The 15,851-nt window shown below is 39.5% G+C and overlaps 1 non-coding gene across 1 annotated transcript; it reads right to left on the bottom strand.

Moving 5' to 3' along the window:
- Positions 1 to 11,317: 11,317 nt before the first annotated feature.
- TRNAI-GAU (transfer RNA isoleucine (anticodon GAU)) lies at positions 11,318 to 11,393 on the bottom strand. The gene has a single exon. It is a non-coding gene; the product is annotated as a tRNA-Ile (tRNA).
- Between the last annotated feature and the right edge of the window lie 4,458 nt (positions 11,394 to 15,851).

The following is a 15,851-nucleotide window of genomic DNA, read 5'->3' as shown; positions in this document are numbered from 1 at the left end:
CCTGGGCTTGCCTGGTCAAGGCACATATGGGAGTTGATGCTTCCAGCTCCTCCTCCTTCTCTCTCTCTGTCTCTCTTCTCTCTCTCTCTCTCTTTCTCTCTCTGTCTCTCCCTCTCCTCTCTAAAATAAATAAATAAAAAATAAAAACAAACAAACAAACAAAAAAAAATTCAGCAATGATTTATGATAAAAACTCTGAGCAAAGTGGAAATACAGGGAACATAGCTCAACATAATAAAGGCCATATATGACAAACCAACAATCAAATTATACTCAATGGGTAAAAATTAAAAGCAACCCCCTTAAGATCAGTAGCAAAACAGTGGTGCCCCCTTTCACCACTCTTTTTTTTTTTTTTTTTTTTGTATTTTTCTGAAGCTAGAAATGGGGAGAGACAGTCAGACAGACTCCCGCATGCGCCTGACCGGGATCCACCCGGCACGCCCACCAGGGGCGACGCTCTGCCCACCAGGGGGCGATGCTCTGCCCCTCTGGGGCGTTGCTCTGCCGCGACCAGAGCCACTCTAGCGCCTGGGGCAGAGGCCAAGGAGCCTTCCCCAGCGCCCGGGCCATCTTTGCTCCAATGGAGCCTTGGCTGCAGGAGGGGAAGAGAGAGACAGAGAGGAAGGAGGGGGGGTGGAGAAGCAAATGGGCACTTCTCCTATGTGCCCTGGCTGGGAATCGAACCCGGGTCCCCCGCACGCCAGGCCAACGCTCTACCACTGAGCCAACCGGCCAGGGCCTCACCACTCTTATTTAACATAGTTCTGGAAGTCCTAGCCGCTGCAATCAGAAAGAAGAAGAAATAAAAGGCATCCAAATTGGAAAAGAAGAAGTAAAACTATCATTGTTTGCTGATGATATGATACTGTAGAAAACCATAAAGTCTCAGTCAAAAAACTACTAGACCCGATAAATGAATTTGGCAAGGTGGCAGGATATAAAATTAATATTCAGAAATCAGTGGCATTTTTATATACCAATAAATTGTCAGAGAGAGAAATTAAGAAAACAATTCCCTTCACTCTTGCAACAACAAAAATAAAGTACCTAGGAATAAATTTAACCAAGGAGGTAAAAGACTTGTACTCAGAAAATTATAAGACACTGAAAAAAGAAATCAAGGAAGATACAAACAAGTAAAAGCATATACCGTGTTCATGGACAGGAAGAATAAACATCATTAAAATGTCTATACTACTTAAAGCAATCTATAGATTCAATGCAATTCCTATTAAAAGACCACTGGCATACTTCAAAAATATAGAACAAATATTTCAAAAATTTATATGGAACCAAAAAAGAACCTGAATAGCTTCAGCAATCTTGAAAATGAAGAGTAAAAACAGCACAGATAAAGGCCTAATATCCAAAATATACAAAGAACTCATAAAACTCAACAACTAACAAGCAAACAATCCAATAAAAGAATGGGAAGAGGACATGAACAGACACTTCTCCAGGAAGAAATACAAATGGCCAACAGATATATGAAAAGATACTCATCTTCATTAGCTATTAGAGAAATGCAAATCAAAACTACAATGTGATACTACCTCACACCTGTTAGAATAGCTATTATCAACAAGACAGGTAATAATAAGTGTTGGAGAGGCTGTGGAGAAAAAGGAACCCTCATCCACTGTTGGTGGGAATGTAAAATAGTACAACCATTTTGGAAGAAAGTATGGTGGTTCCTCAAAAAATTAAAAATAGAACTACCATATGACCCAGCAATTCCTCTACTGGGTATATACCCCCAAAACTCAGACACACTGGTATGTAAAGACACATGCAGCCCCATGTTCATTGCAGCATTGTTCACAGTAGCCAAGACATGGAAACAACCAAAAAATCCTTCGATAGAGGATTGGATAAAGAAGATGTGGTAAGTATATACTAAGGAATATTACTCAGCCATAAGAAATGATGACATCGGATCATTTACAACAACATAGATAGACCTTGATAACATTATACTGAGTGAAATAAGTAAATCAGAAAAAACTAAGAACTATATGATTCCATACATAGGTGGGACATAAAAATGAGACTCAGGAACATGGACAAGAGTGTGGTTGTTAGAGGGTGGTGGGGAGGAAAGAGAGGGAGAGGGTTGGGGGAGGGGAGGGGCACAAAGAAAACCAGACAGAAGGTGACGAAAGACAATTTGACTTTGGGTGATGGATATGCAACATAATCAAATGTCAAAATAACCTGGAGATGTTTTCTCTAAACCTATGTACTCCGATTGATCAATGTCACCCCATTAAAATTAATAATAATAAAAAGCCTGATCTGTGGTGGCGCAATGGGTAAAGTGTCGACCTGAAATGCTGAGGTCGCTGGTTCAAAACCCTGGGCTTGCCTGGTCAAGACACATATGGGAGTTGATGCTTTCTGCTCCTCCCCCTTTCTCTCTCTCTCTCTCTGTCTCTTCTCTCTAAAATGAATAAATAAAATCTAAAAAAAAAAAATATATATATATATAATAGAAAAATGAAGAATAAAGTGGGAGGTACCACAGTTCCTGATATCAAGTTATACTACAAGGCCATAGTAATCAAAACAGCTTGGTACTGGCATAAGAACAGGCATACAGATCAATGGAACAGAATAGAGAACCCAGAAATATTGATAAACCTACACCTTTATGGTCAATTGATATTTGACAAAGGAAGTAAGAGCATACAATGGAGTAAAGACAGTCTCTTCAACAAATGGTGTTGGGAAAATTGGACAGGTACATGCAAAAAAATGAAACTAGGCTACCAACTTACACCATTCACAAAAATAAACTCAAAATGAATAAAAGACTTAAATGTAAGTCTGAAACAATAAACATCTTGGAAGAAAACATAGGCAGTAAACTCTCTGATATCTCTCATAGCAATAATTTTGCTGATATATATCCATAGGCAAGTGAAATAAAGAACAGCATGAAAAAAAGGGTACTATATCAAACTAAAATGCTTTTGCACAGCAAAAGACACCATTAACAAAATAAAAAGACAACCTACACAAAGGGAGAAAATATTTGACCATACATCTGATAAAGGGTTAGTAACCAAAATTTATAAAGAAATTCTAAAACTCAACACAAGGAAGATAAACAATCCAATTAAAAAATGGGCAAAGAAGCTGAATAGATACTTCTCCAAAGAAGACATACAGAGGGCCAATAGGTATAGGAAAAATGCTCAACGTCACTAAATCATCAGAGAAATGCAAATTAAAACCACAATGAGATACAACCTCATATCTGTCAGAATGGTGCTCATTAGCAAATCAACACACAACAAGTTCTGGTGAGGAAAAGGGAACCCCCCCCCCTGCACTGCTGGTGGGAATGCAGACTTGTGCAGCTACTGTGGAAAAAACAGTATGGAGATTCCTCAAAAAATTAAAAATAGAACTGCCTTTTTACTCAGCTATCCTACTTTTAGGAATATATCCTAAGAATACCAAATCACTGATTCAAAAGAAGATAGGTATTCCCATGTTTATTGCAGCATTGTTTACAATAGCCAAGATCTGGAACAGCCTAAGTGTCCATCAGTGGAAGAGTGAGTAAGAGTTGTGGTACAAGCCTGACCTGTGGTGGCACAGTGGGACAAAGTGTTGACCTGGAACACTGAGGTCGACTGTTTGATACCCTGGGCTTGCCTGGTCAAGGCACATATAGGAGGTGATGCTTCCTGTTTCTCCCCTTTCTCTCTCTCTCCTCTCTGAAAATTGAATAAATAAAATCTTTAAAAAAAAAGAGTTGTGGTACATATATGTGATGGCATACTACATGGCCTTGAAAAAGAAGGAAATCTTACCTTTTGTGATGCATGAATGGACCTGGAGATTATTATGCTAAGTGAAATAAGTCAGGCAGAGAAAGAAAAAAATCATATGATCTCACTTATATGTGGAATCTAATGAAGAAGGTGAACTGAGGAACGGAATAGAAGCAGAGGAAGGGTCACAGGGAGCAGAGGGACAGCAGTTAGTGGGAAGGGGGATGAGAGGATGGGATCAGAGAAGGTGAAGGGATTCGTGAAATCTCTGTGTACATATACATAACACAGAGATACAGGTAACAGGACAGCAAATCCCAGCGGGAGGAGGGAGTTAGGATCACAGGGACAAAGTGGGTATAATGGGGGCCATGTGGTTGGGGGTTGAGGGTGTTATATTGAATGGGATACTTGAATCCATGTTAACACAATAAATTAAAAAAATAAAACAATAAAGATAAAAAAAAGAGTAATGAAAGTAGATATTCTGTGTTGTTTCCAATCATAAGGGAAATGCTTATAGTTTTTGACCATTGAGTATGATATTGGCTGTGAGTTTATTATTTATGGCCTTTATTATATTAAGATATGTTTCCCTTATTTCCACTTTGTTGGAAGTTTTATTATAAATGGGTGTTTGATTTTGTCAAATGCTTTTCCTACATCTATTGATATGATCATGTGATTTTTATTCCTTATTTTGTTTATGTTGTATATGTCACATTAACTGGTTTGCAAATATTGTACCAACCTTGCATTTCTGAAATAAATCCCACTTGATCATGGCATATAATCTTTTTAATGTATTGCTGGATCTGGTTTGCTAACATTTTGTTTAACATCTATGTTCATCAGGAATATTGGCCTATACTTTTCTTTCTTTGTAGTGTCTTTATTTGGTTTTGGAATATGGATAATGTCAGCTTTATAAAGTGAGATTGGGAGACCTCCTCCCTCCTCTCAAGTTTTTTGGAACAGTTCAAGAAGGATAGGGGTTAGTTCTTTGAATGTTTGGTAAAATTCACCTGTGAAGCCATCCAGTTCAGGAGTTTTGTTTGTTGGAAGTTTTTTTATTTCTTCTTCAATTATATTAACTGTAATTGGTTTATTCAGATTTTCTGATTCTTCCTAATTCAGTTTTGGAAGATTGCATGCTTCTAAGAATTTGTTTATTTCATCCAGGTTGTCCACTTTTCTGACATATAATTGTTCATAATATTTTCTTACAATCCTTTCTATTTCTATGGTGTCAGTTGTTAATTCTCTATCATTTCTTTTTTTTTCTATCTTTTTCTTTATCTTTTACCCTTCCCCCTCCCCCTCTCCCTCCTTCCCTCTCCCCACCCCCCGTAATCACCACACTCCTGTCCATGTCTCTTAGTCTCGTTTTTATGTCCCACCAATGTATGGAATCCTGCAGTTCTTGTTTTTTTCTGATTCACTTATTTCACTCCACATAATGTTATCAAGATTCCACCATTCTGCTGTAAGTGATCCAATGTCATCATTTCTTCTAGCTGAATAGTATATCATGGTATATATGTGCCCCATCTTCTTTATCCAGTCTTCTAATTTTTTTACAGTGATTAAAAGCCTTTAAGCAAACTCTTGGCCAATACAGCAAGAATCCATAAAAGAATAGTGTCCTTAACATGTTCACCAAGTCCAAGTTGGCCCCATCACCATGCCAAATCCCTGAAAAATGCAACCCAACCACAGTTCAGTCTGTTAGGAGCTGTCACAGGGAGCAGGAGTCCAAGAAAAGTCCACATCCAGGAAAAGTCCGCATGGCACTGGAGTTGTCACCATTCTATACTTTGCAGCTCATGTCCAAGTCCCAATGACTGCTGCTTCTAGCTGGTAATGATTCAGGTAGACTGGAAAAGCCATTTTCAGCATGCCTGGATATGGAGCTTCTGTTCTCCTCTGCCTGGAGAGATGAGACCAGGTTGCTTTTCTCTAGAGCTCTGTGACTGTGGTATGGTAAAGAGAACCTTGGGATACACTATGCTGGGTGGCAAAGGTAGATTCATAATAGAAGTTGGCAAAAGGGGGAAAGAGAGCTCTAAATTAGGAGTAGGTCCCAGCCTGAAATATGAGTGGGGCATTGAGATAGGAGGGATAAAGGAAACACTATATATTAAGCAAAGCAGCAGAAAATAGGACTATCAACACCCACAACAGAGATCTTTGAGGGAAGAATAAAAAACCTGACTATTCAGGCCAAACATAGTTAAGTGGCCCTTGTGCAAATGAAGTCAGTTTACTTGCTTCTTGGAAGAAATATCCTAGGCTTGTCCACAGTGTTGTAGATGGGGCCGATGGCCCTGGGCACCTTCAGCCTTCAGTGGCAAACCCCAGCTTTCTGGGCAAGGTTAGGTCATAGGTGGCTGGAGCAGGGCTGGAAGAGACTGAACCCTTCCTTAGAGGAGCGAGGGGGAAGCCTACCTTCTAGTGTCCCTGTTTCCTCACAGCAGAGGTATGTAAGCCTGGCAGGCTTTAGTTCAATGACCTTCCTTTCCACTATTGAAGCAGGATCCAGATGGCATCCTATGAGACCCCTTTGGGGTGTTGGAGCCTTTAAGGGTGTATCCTAAAAGCTGGTAGTTCCCCTGATCTCTATTGGGCTTTTTCTGCCTCTAGGTATCTTAAAAGCCATGCTCAGAAGATCTCACTGAGGGGTTTGAGGATCCCCATCCGCCTATATAAATCTTTTCCATATATCTGGAGCTATTTGGAAAAAGACAAAACAGTGTTATTAGCTGGATCTAATCAAGAAGGTAGTAGTTTGCAGGCGAAAAGATTTGGTTTCTCCTGTTCATCAGCATTCAAAAGCAATGTAAATTTTTTTTAAGTAAAAAGTATGATATGGTAGACCCGTAGGAGTTCCAGGATATGACTACCCCCTTTAAAAAAATTTTTTTTAATTGACCTTAAAATGTTTGCTGAGTACATTTTAATAATACCTTAACTTTAAAGATTGTAAGCATGACAAAATACAATGAATGCTTTTGCTCCATATGCAGGAGCATTCATTTTAGCCAGTTTAGGAAATCCAATAATAGAACAATGCATATAGACAATGAGCTATAACATGCTTAGCAGCCTCTCTTGTTCTGACAGAGATTACTATAGATCCGGAATATGTATCCACTGTAATGTGGACATACGACTGTTTGCCAAATGAAGGTATATGAGTAACATCCATTTGCCAAAGTTGTCCTGGTAGGGGTCCTTGAGGGTTAACTCCAAATGAAGGGGCAGTATAGGACCCCTTGGACAGGATTTCCCAATCTGCCATGCTACTTCCCGAGAAAGTTGAAACTGTTTACACCGGGCTGCAGCGTTCTGGTGATGAATAGTATGAAACTGACTTGCTCAGTCTGTCATGGTTGCTCTATATAATTTTCTTTTGGGTAGCTTGATCAACAAGGGCATTCCTAGGCCCTGGCCGGGTGGCTCAGTGGTAGAGCCTTGGCCTGGCGTGCAGGATTCCTGGGTTTGATTCTCAGTCCAAGCACACAGAGGAAGCGCCCATCTATTTCTCCACCCCTCCCCCTCTCCTTCCTCTCTGTCTCTCTCTTCCCCTCTCACAGCCAAGGCTCCACCGGAGCAAAGCCACCCCAGGCACTAAAGATGACTCTATGGCTTCTGCCTCAGTCGCTAGAATGGCTCTGGTTGCAACAGAGCAACACCCCAGATGGGCAGAGCATTCCCCCCTGGTAGGCATGCCAGGTGGATCCCAGTCAGGCGCATGTGGGAGTTTGTCTGACTGCCTCCCCATTTCCATCTTCAGAAAAATACAAAAAATAAATAAAAGAAAAAATACAACAATAAAAAAGAATAAAGAAAAGAAAAGAGAAAAAAGAAAGAGGGGAAAAAAAACAAAGGCATTCCCTTGTGCTAAAGCTCCAGGAAGCATGAAGTGAGCTTGAGTATGTCCTATGAAACATGGAGCTCTATGTTGACATATAAGTCTTTGAAGAAGGAGGAACTGCTGAAATAGTTCATCAGCATTTCTCCCTAAGACAGCAGTCTTTATAGTGGAAACACCATAAGTAAATATTTGCTGTCTGTCTATACATTAAAGGGGGAATATGGCAAATGCTGAAAAGCCATGATCTTTGTGCTCCTCCCTCCCCCAACCCCCTCCCTCTCCACCCCCACCCTGTAACCCCAACACTGTTGTCCATGTCTCTGAGTCTCATCTTTATGTCCCACCTATGTATGGAATCCTATAGTTCTTAGTTTTTTCTGATTTACTTCTTTCGCTCAATATAATGTTATCAAGGCCCATCCATGTTGTTGTAAAAGATCCTATGTCATCATTTCTTATGGCTGAGTAGTATTCCATAGTATATATACACCAAAGCTTTTAAATCCACTCGTCCTCTGATGCACACTTGGACTGTTTCCAGATCTTTGCTATTGTGAACAATGCTGCCATAAACATGGGGGTGCATTTCTTCTTTTCGAACAGTGCTATAGTGTTCTTGGGGTGTATTCCTAGCAGTGGTATAGCTGGGTCAAAAGGCAGTTCGATTTTTATTTTCTTGAGGAATCTCCATACTGTTTTCCACAGTGGCTGCGCCAGTCTGCAGTCCCACCAGCAGTGCAGGAGGGTTCCCTTTTCTCCACATCCTCACCAGCACTTATTCTGTGTTGTTTTATTGATGAGCGCCATTCTGACTGGTGTGAGGTGATATCTCATTGTGGTTTTAATTTGCATTTCTCTAATCATTAGTGAAGTTGAACATTTTTTCATATGCCTATTGGCCATCTGTGTGTCGTCTCTGGAGAAGTGTCTATTCATTTCTTTTGCCCATTTTTGGATTGGATTGTTTGTCTTCCTGGTATTAAGTTTTACAAGTTCTTTATAAATTTTGGTTATTAATCCCTTATCAGACGCAATGTCAAATATATTCTCCCATTGTGTAGTTTGTCTTTTTATTCTGTTCTTATTGTCTTTAGCTGTGCAAAAGCTTTTTAGTTTGATAAAGTCCCATTTGTTTATCCTGTCTTTTATTTCACTTGCCTGTGGAGATAAATCAGCAAAAATATTGCTGCAAGAGATGTCAGAGAGCTTACTGCCTATGTTTTCTTCTAAGATGCTTATGGTTTCATGGCTTAAATGTAAGCATTTAAGTCTTTTATCCATTTTGAGTTTATTTTTGTGAGTGGTGTAAGTTGGTGGTCTAGTTTCATTTTTTTGCAGATAGCTGTCCAATTTTCTCAACACCATTTGTTGAAGAGGCTGTCTTTACTCCATTGTATTTCCTTACCTCCTTTGTCAAATATCAGTTGTCCATAGAGCTGTGGGTTTTCTTCTGGGTTCTCAGTTCTGTTCCATTGATCTATGTGCCTGTTCTTATGCCAGTACCATGCTGTTTTGAGTACAATGGCCTTATAATATATCTTGATATCTGGAAGTGTGATACCTCCCGCTTTATTCTTCCTTTTCAAGATTGCTGAGGCTATTTGTGTTCTCTTTTGGTTCCATATAAATTTTTGGAATATGTGTTCTATATCTTTGAAGTAAATCATTGGTCTTTTAATCGGTATTGCATTGAATTTATAAATTGCTTTGGGTAATATAGACATTTTAATGATGTTTATTCTTCCTAACCATGAGCACGGTATATGTCTCCACTTATTCGTATCTTCCCTGATTTCTTTTATCAATGTTTTATGATTTTCCGAGTACAAGTCTTTAATCTCCCTGGTTAGATTTATTCCTAGGTACTTTATTTTTTTGGTTGCAATGGTAAAGGGGATTGATTCCTTGATTTCTCTTTCTGACAGTTCATTATTAGTGTATAAAAATGCCTCTGACTTCTGACTATTGATTTTATATCCTGCCACCTTGCCGAATTCATTTATCAGGTCTAGTAGTTTTTTGACTGAGATTTTAGGGTTTTCTATATACAATATCATGTCATCTGCAAATAATGATAGTTTTACTTCTTCTTTTCCAATTTGGATGCCTTTTATTTCTTTTTCTTGTCTGATTGCTGTGGCTAGGACTTCCAGAACAATGTTGAATAAGAGTGGTGAAAGGGGGCACCCTTGCCTTGTTCCTGATCTTATGGGGATTGCTTTTAATTTTTGCCCATTAAGTATGATGTTGGCTGTGGGTTTGTCATAGATAAGCCTTTCTCATGTTGAGGTATGTTCCCTGTATTCCCACTTTGCTGAGAGTTTTGATCATGAATGGGTGCTGGATTTTATCAAATGCTTTTTCTGCATCTATTGAAATTATCATGTGTTTTTCTCCTTCCTTTTGTTTATGTGATGAATCACATTGATTGATTTGTGAATATTGTATCAGCCTTGCCTCCCAAGAATAAATCCCACTTGATCATGGTGTATGATTTTTTTCATATATTGCTGTATCCGGTTTGCTAATATTTTGTTGAGGATTTTTGCATCTAAATTCATCAGGGATATTGGTCTATAATTTTCTTTTTTTGTGTTGTCTTTGCCTGGTTTTGGAATCAGAATTATGCTCACCTCATAAAAGGAGTTTGGAAGTCTTCCTTCCTCTTGAATTTTTTGAAATAGCTTGAGAAGGATAGGAGTTAGTTCTTCTTTGAATATTTGGTAGAATTTACTTGTGAAGCCATCAGGCCCAGGACTTTTCTTTTTTGGGAGTTTTTTGATAGCTGTTTCAATCTCCTTTGTTGTAATTGGTCTGTTTAGGTTTTCTGATTCTTCCAGATTGATTTTTGGAAGATTATATGATTCAAGGAATTTGTCCATTTCATCTAGGTTGTCTAGTTTTTTGGCATACAGTTCTTCATAGTATTTTCTTACAATATTTTGTATTTCTGTTGTGTCAGTTGTTATTTCTCCACTCTCATTTCTAATTTTATTTATTTGAATCCTCTCTTTTTTTCTTGGTGAGTCTCATTAAAGGTTCATCGATCTTGTTTACCTTTTCAAAGAACCAGCTCCTGGTTTCATTGATCCTCGGTATTATTTCTTTAGTCTCTATGTCATTTATGTCATTTATTTCTGCTCTGATCTTTATTATTTCCTTCCTTCTACTAGCTCTGGGCTTTACTTGCTGTTCTTTTTCTAGTTCTTTTAGATGCAGGGTTAAGTTGTTTATTTGAGCTTTTTTTAGCTTCTTGAGGTATGCCTGTAATGCTATAAACTTCCTTCTCAGGACTGCTTTTGCTGTGTCCCATAAATTTTGAATTGATGTATGCTCATTATCGTTTGTTTCTAGGAATTTTTTTTTTGTATTTTTCCGAAGCTGGAAATGGGGATAGACAGTCAGACAGACTCCCGCATGCGCCCGACCGGGATCCACCCGGCACGCCCACCAGGGGGTGATGCTCTGCCCCTCCAGGGTGTCCAGGCTCTGTCATGACCAGAGCCACTCTAGCGCTTGGGGCAGAGACCAAGGAGCCATCCCCAACGTCTGGACCATCCTTGCTCCAATGGAGCTTCGCTGCGGGAGGGGAAGAGAGAGACAGAGAGGAAGGAGAGGGGGAGGGGTGGGGAAGCAGATGGGTGCTTCTCCTGTGTGCCCTGGCTGGGAATCAAACCCAGGACTTCTGCACATCAGGCCGACGCTCTACCACTGAGCCAACCGGCCAGGGCTTCTAGGAATTTTTAAATTTCTTCTTTGATCTCAATGTTAACCCATTCTTTATTTAATAACATGCTATTTAGTTTCCAAGTGTTTGAATGTTTTTCAATTTTTCTGTTGTGGTTGATTTCTAGTTTAATGCCATTGTGATCAGAGAAAGTGCTCGATATGATTTCAGTCTTCTTAAATTTGTTGAGACTGCTTTTGTGCCCTAACATGTGGTCTATTCTAGAGAATGTACCATGAGTGCTTGAAAAGAATGTATATTCTGCTGTTTTAGGGTGAAAGGTTCTGAAGATATCTATTAAATTGAGTTGATCTAATATGTCCTTTAAGTCTGCTGTTTCTTTGTTAATTTTCTTTCTTGAGGATCTATGTAATGATGTTAATGGGGTATTGAAATCCCCTACTATTATAGTATTGCTGTTGATCTCGCCCTTTAAGTCCATCAAAGTCTGCTTTATATATTTAGGTGCTCCTATATTAGGTGCGTAGATATTTATAATGGTTATATCTTCCTTTTGGATTGTTCCCTTTATCATTATGTAGTGGTCTTCTTTATCTCTAACTATGGTCTTTGTTTTTTTGTTAAATTTTTTTTATTTATTCATTTTTAGAGAGGAGAGGGAGAGACAGAGAGAGAGAGAGAGAGAGAGAGAGTAGAGACAGAGAGAGAGAAGAGGGGGAGGAGCTGGAAGCATCAACTCCCATATGTGCCTTGACCAGGCAAGCCCAGGGTTTCGAACCGGCGACCTCAGCATTTCCAGGTCGACGCTTTATCCACTGCGCCACCACAGGTGAGGCCTTTTTTATTTATTTATTTATTTATTTATTTATTTATTTATTTATTTTTTATTCATTTTAGAGAGGAGAGAGAAAGGGAGAGAGGGAGAGAGAGAGGTGAGAGAGACAGAGAGAATGTGGGGAGGAGCTAGAAGCATCAACTCCCATATGTGCCTTGACCAGGCAAGCCCAGGGTTTCGAACCAGCGACCTCAGCATTTCCAGGTCGACACTTTATCCACTGTGCCACTACAGGTCAGGCAATATTTTATTTATTGATTTTTTTAGAGAGAGAGGAGTGAGAGAGAGAGACAGAGAGAGAGAGAGAAGGGGGAGGAGCAGGAAGCATCAACTCCCATATGTGCCTTGACCAGGCAAGCCCAAGGTTTCGAACCGGCGACCTCAGTGTTCCAGGTCAACGCTTTATCCCACTGCGCCACCACAGGTCAGGTCTTTGTTTTAAAGTCCATTTTGTCTGATATAAGTTTTGCTACCCCAGCTTTTTTTTTCATTTCCATTTGCATGAAATATTTTTTTTCCATCCTTTTATCTTCAGTCTGTGTGCATCTTTTGATTTAAGGTGTGTCTCCTGTAGACAGCATATGTATGGGTCCTGTTTTCTTATCCATGCAGCTACCCTATGTCTCTTGATCAGATCATTTAATCCATTAACATTTAAGATTATTACTAATATGTAATTGTTTATTGCCATTTTTTTCTTTAAAACTGTTTTCCTCTTTTGCTATATTCTTTTTTTCCTTTGATCTGTTTACAACAGGTCCCTTAGCATTTCTTGCAGCCTTGGTTTGGTTGCAGTGAATTCCTTGAGGTTTTTTTTTTTCTGTAAACTTTTTATTTCTCCTTCAATTTTAAATGATAGCCTTGCTGGATAAAGTAGATTTGGTTGTAGGTTCTTGTTCTGCATTACTTTGAATATTTCTTGCCATTCCCTCAGGCCTCAAGTGTTTCTGTTGAGAAGTCAGAAGTCATCCTTATGGGGGCTCCTTTGTAGGTGATAGTCTTTTTTTCTCTAGCAGCTGTTAATATCTTCTCTTTATCATTTAGCTTTGGTATTTTAATTATGATGTGTCTTGGTGTTGGTTTCTTTGGGTTTCTCCTTAATGGAGTTCTCTGTGCTTCCTGAACATGTGAAATGTTTTCCTGCCTTAATTGGGGGAAGTTTTCTGCTATGATATGTTTGAACAAAGTCTCTATCCCTTGTTCTTTCTCTTCTTCTTCAGGAACCCCTATGATATGTGGATGTTATTTGTCTTCATGTTGTCACAGAGCTCTCTTAGAGTTTCCTCAGACTTTTTGAGTCTCTTTTCTTTTTTCTGCTCTGCTTCCATGCCTTTATTTATCGTGTCCTCTAACTTGCTGATTCGATTCTCTGCTTCATCCATCCTGCTTTTAATTCCTTCCATTGTATTCTTTATTTCAGATATTGTATTTGTCATTTCTGACTGATTCTTTTTTATTATTTCAATGTCCTTTTTTATATTTGCTATCTCTTTATTTAGGTTTTCTTAATGGCCATCTATGGTTGTTCTAATATCTTTGAGCATCCTAACAATCGTTATTTTAAATTCTGCATCTGGTAATTTGGTTATATCTGATTCACTTAGGTCCTTTTCTGGGGATTTCTCTTTGTTTATTTGTGTTGTATTTCTCTGCCTCCGCATTTTCTCTTCGCGAGAGTGGCTGTGATCATGCACTCGGGTGTACAAGCGTTGGCAGCCTTGGCCTTTGCCCCGCCCCCATGTGTGATGTTATGCTCGGTCCTGAGGGCACTGGCGAGCACCTTTGCTCAGTTTCGGGTCTCTGCCTGTTTCCGGGCTTTCGCCCTGCCCTTGCAGGAGGAGCCTGTTCGAGGGACGGTTGCTAGCCTTGGCTCTACCGCCGGGCAGGACTGCGTGCCCAAGCTCTCTATCATTTCTGATGTTATTCATTTGGGTCCTCTGTCTTCTTTTCTTGATGGGTCTGGTTATATGTTTGTCAATCTTACTTACCTTTTCATGAACCAGCTCTTGGTTTCATTGATATTTTGTATTATTTTTTATTCTTTTATTTATTTCTGCTCTCATCTTTATTATTTCCTTTCCTCTACTCACTTTGGCCTTTGTTTGTTGTTCTTTTTCTAGTTTCATTAAATGTAAAGCTAGACTGTTTATTTGAGATTTTTTGTGTTTCTAGAGGTAGGCCTGTAATGTTATGCATTTCCATTTTTTGTCTGCTTTCACTGTGTCCCTTAGGTTGGGGGTTGTTGTGTTCTCATTTTCATTTTTCTTAAAGTATCTTTTGATTTCCTTATTGATCTTGTTAGCTCATTCATTGTTTAGTAACATGTTATTTTTTTTCTTTTTTCTTAATATTTATTTTATTGATTTTAGAGAGAGGAAAGGAGAGAGAAAGAGACAAGAACATCTATTCCTGAATGTGCCTTGACCAGGGATCGAACCGGCAACCTCTGTGCTTCAGGACAACACTCCAACCAACTGAGCTATCTGGGCAGGGCTTAGGAATATGTTATTTAGCCACCATATCTTTGTGTACCTTTCAGTTATTTTCTTGTGATTGATTTCTAGTTTCATACCATTATGGTCAGAGAAAGTGCTTGATATGATTTTAATCTTGAATTTATTGAGATTTCTTTTGTGTCCTAACACGTGGTCTATCCTAGACAATGTTCCAGGTGCATTTGAAATAAATGCATATTCTGCTGTTTTCCCTTTTTGTGACTCATATGCAGCCTTGAAGTCTCAGTTAAGAGGTCACCACTACCTGGAAGCCTTCTCTGATATCCTCTATCCCCACACTTCAATTTATATTAACTACTTCTCCTCTGTGTTCCACAGCTTGCATGATTCCCTTCTTCGAAGTACCTACTCCCTTGTAATAGATTGCCTTTTTTACTTGTCTGCCATTCCCACTAGACTCTTAGCTCTTTAAGGGAAGAAACTATTGTGGTTTTATACTATGAGTGTGTGGGATATAGTAGATGTTCAGGATGTTGAATCAATGCAAGATGTGATGATAAGACAGATTTTATAAGTTAAAATGATGCTACCAAAATACCAGATTAGCAGCACCTGTAAAGGGCATCCATGAAGCAAGTTCTCTTGGACTCAAGATTAAGTGAGTTCAAGTATATAAAGCATTTTAGACAAGGCCTCACATGTAATAAGCACAGTTTGTTTGCTGCTGCTATTACTACTACAACAATGATGACTTCTGCAGCTTTCAGAAGTAGAGCTGGTCTTGTCAAAAGTTATTTTTACTCTCCCTTTAGGCTTTTCCCTTGAACAGGACACTGAATAACCTTGGCACTCTCTCAGATGCTCCTCCTCCGCTCCGGGAGATCCCTGGGGTTAGAATTCCCGAAAGAGGAATCCTCTGGAAGAGGAAGTGTGTTCGGGGTGAATGAAACCTGGGTGTGTCTTTCTCTTGGCAAAAGCCCTGCCCCAGCACCATCAGGTACTCTCCTATTGACTTTCATTGTAGCAGGTGGGTGCAGGTATAGCCACCTGCCAGGTGTTTCTGAGCTTCCCCAGGTGTGGCAGAGCTAAGGAGAGGCAGAAGTGAGTTGGTGACAGAATTCTCTGGTATTTGACACCCCGGGAGAAGCACCCACCTTCCCTTGGCCCTTTGAACCTGGAGTTGTTTGGGGGAAAGCTGGAGGGAAAGCTT

Source organism: Saccopteryx bilineata, chromosome 2 (assembly GCF_036850765.1).
Source record: "Saccopteryx bilineata isolate mSacBil1 chromosome 2, mSacBil1_pri_phased_curated, whole genome shotgun sequence".
Taxonomy (NCBI): domain Eukaryota; kingdom Metazoa; phylum Chordata; class Mammalia; order Chiroptera; family Emballonuridae; genus Saccopteryx; species Saccopteryx bilineata.
The sequence above is the reverse complement of the archived record's forward strand: the minus strand, read 5'-3'. Positions and strand labels throughout refer to the sequence as shown.